Genomic DNA, 3,590 nt, shown 5'->3' on the forward strand with positions numbered 1-3,590 from the left:
TCTGGTTGAATGGATAAGCATGAAAACAACATGGTCCTTACAATCCGAGATGATGAGTGAAGAGATCAACATCACAATGCCTCCGGAAGAAATAAAAGAATGGAATTAAAGGAACGGAGCAGAAAACAACATCTTCTACCTCAAATGAGCTTGAAAAAAACATATATAGGAGAAAGGTCGAACGGAGTTGTTGGAAAACCAACAACGAAAAGAGTAAGCTTGTAGTGAGCTTATGGAAAACTTCTCAAAACTATGAGGTGAAATTCTGCCACTAACGGAAACAATAGATTGGATTGATATGAACAAGGAGATGAGAAACTTATTTCACTGGGAGGATAAATGAAGAACTTGGATCATTTATAAGCACCATAAATAGCAACAATCCTTAGGGAAAGCTTTAGGTGAAATATAACCCAAGATAACTCCAACAAAGTGATTGATGGATTGAGAAGAGCTCATGCTTGAAGAAATTGATGGGTTTAACTATCTCATTCTTCACAATTGTTGAAACATGACACGTGAAGGGAAATTGTCAAGAACAACATAACACCATCTCAAAAGATAAGGTGGAAAGAATTGCACTTTGACATGCAAGATGAAGAATATTTTAACTCCTCAAAACAAAACATGTGTTGAGCACCATGTTTATTTGAGAGTATAGCTTGGCGGATCATGACTTTGAGAGAAATCTTGAGGGCAATTGGAGAATGAAAAGAATCCTTGACGAACCACGAAGTAGAGCCTCCATGAAGAACTCCGGTAACAAAATGATGATAAAAAGAAAGAGAAGTTGAAAACACAAGGTGAAGCCTTGTAATGATTAGATGGAGCTACGCGATGAGATAATGCGGAAAAACTTGAAACTCTGGAAAAAAGATGAACAAAAGAGATCAAGAATTTTGATGAACCTCCGGAATAAGAAATTGGATTCACTCGATGAAACAAGAATAAGAATTACATTATGCTTATCCTTCACCAATTTAAATTGATGACAAGCAGTGGATTTGGCATACTACTTATTCTCATAGAAAGGATTAAGATAGATATAACGCAAACTTGAGAAGGTCTTTGACGAACCACCGGAAGGATTGAAACAATGAATGAATTAATATGATAACCATGGAAGTGAATCTTGAGCAAACCACCGTAAGAATTGAAAGCAAACGAAGTAAAGGGGTGAATCAAGATGCAAGAGAACGAAGAGATCGCAAACTGATTAGAGAAAACTTGAATGATGCACCGGTAAAATTTAGGAGAACAATAGCTGAAAGTTGAGAATGAATAATTATGAGATGATGGGCTCCGGATGATCGAGAAAGGAACACAACTCCTGAAATGCGTCGGATGGGTGAAAAGAATTCTCACAATCGAAAACAATTATGAGAGGATGGCACCAAGCTAGAATCACGAATCTTTGAGAGAACGGATAAGATTTGGAGGAAAAACTCTTCTTTGGTCTTCAAATGCAGAGAATGACGATGAGAAACATCACCATGAATTGTTGAGATACTCCGGGATGAAGAATAGAAAGGTTGAACCAACAAGGAAGAATTTGAAAGACCTTGGAGAAAGACATTTGACTGATGACAAAACATTCTTACGTCAAACTTTGAAATGAATTTGAGAATAAGTCCGCAAAAATTAGAAGAGTCAAGTAAGATCCTGGGAAAAGACCTGTGGGTTAGGGCCCACTCAAAAGAAACACCGTTGAGCGATTACTTGAAAGGGAAATTGCACCGGTAAGAATTAAATGGCTTGAATGAGATAACAACCTCAAAAGAACTTGAATGAATGAAGAGTGGAAACACGAATCTTCGAGATATCTTCAGCACTCCGGAACAATTTCATAGAGAGAGGTGAACGACTAAGGCGTGCACCGACATGAGACAACATTTAAAACGAGGAAAGGAATATGATCGACAAAGCTTGAATTGAATCCACCAGAGAAGAAAAGAATGAAGAATGATGAACTAGAAGCTCCGTTAGAATCTTCCTGAGAATCACTGGATAAGAACATTGACGGAAAAGAATGAAAAGACTTCACATGAATAAAATGGATACTTGATTCAGAAATCTGAGTCCTTGAAGAAAAAGGGGTGGGAGGGTGGGTAAACAAAGGAAACTTGGAGACGGATGAAACAAACACCATTGGCGAAAACTGAGATTGGATCTTGCGAATGGGAAAAATGATAGGATCATCTTGAAGAGAAACACACCGGTTGGAAATAGAATTGAGATTTAAATCTTGATAAATAAGAAGGGTTAGTGTTCACATAGGAATATGAGAACACCGCTTAGGAAAGGTATGGAATCAACACTTGACATTAAAGCAACTCGAATACCACAAACCAAAATAAAACAAAGGATTGGCTTGCAGAATAAGCCGGAAACAAACATATGATAGATCATATCATATCATGTGTCTGTTGGAAAGATATTCTAGGAGCTACTTGAATTCCCACTTATAAACACCCGAAACTTTTTGGTTATGCAATCCGGTGTTGGGGATACAGGGGAAGCATAATATCTCACCCAAACTAACAATTCCTACATCCAGATGTATCCATCCTTCAACACATAACCAAGAAACCTTCGGAAATCGTTTACCTCAACCTTCGAAAAGCATCTGTTATACGAGTTATGGCAATACTCCTGAACTCCCGCCCCAGTACTGGGTGGCGTCGAGGTTATCTCACCAACAACTGCATAAAGGAGATTTTTGATGTCAGCGAACTCAGGTATTCCAGAACTACAACGATAAAATTGTGACGACAACACCTCGGAGCTCAACTCCCCGGGACACTACCACAACCCCTAAATGTCAGGAGGCACCAAGAACAATGTTCTCGTCACAAAACCATCGGAACGATTCCAATATACCCGCGTGATCCTAAATTTTTTTAGTGAAATTTGAGGAGAGAAGAGTCAAAACTCTACGTTAGGAGGCCTCACCAGAGCGACGAGGGGACTGAGGAGTAAAAAGAATCCTACTCTCCGATATATATAATCCTAAGACTCAAAACATTTTGTTCTAGACTCAACAACGTCAGTGATTCGATCAAGCAGGGGGCTCCTAAGTCGGGGATGGCTCTGATTACCAACTTGTAACACCCACAATGCGGCTATATCTCCCACGTGTCGAGGCAAGACTTGGAGGCATAGCCGCATGGTAGGCATGTCGCAAGAGGGGTAATCTTCACACAATCCCATGTATTGTATAAGAAAGGGATAAAGAGTTGGCTTAAAATCGCCACTTCACACAATACATAAATATAACATACATCATCGAGAATACAATTAAGGTCCGACTACGGAACCAAAAATAAATAAAGACCACCCCTAATGTTAGATCCCCGATCGTCCTAACTGGGATCCACTACTGATCAAAAGGAAGCGGAATGACACAACGAACACGATCTTCATCGAGCTCCCACTTGAGCTCAGTTGCATCATCTACACTGGTATCATCGGCACCTAAAACTGTTGGGAAGTATCCGTGAGTCACGAGGACTCAGCAATCTAACACCCGTGAGGTCAAGACTATTTAAGCTTATGGGTGGGAAAGGATAGTGAGGTGGAGCTGCAGCACA

This window comes from Triticum dicoccoides, chromosome 6A (assembly GCF_002162155.2).
Source record: "Triticum dicoccoides isolate Atlit2015 ecotype Zavitan chromosome 6A, WEW_v2.0, whole genome shotgun sequence".
NCBI lineage: Eukaryota > Viridiplantae > Streptophyta > Magnoliopsida > Poales > Poaceae > Triticum > Triticum dicoccoides.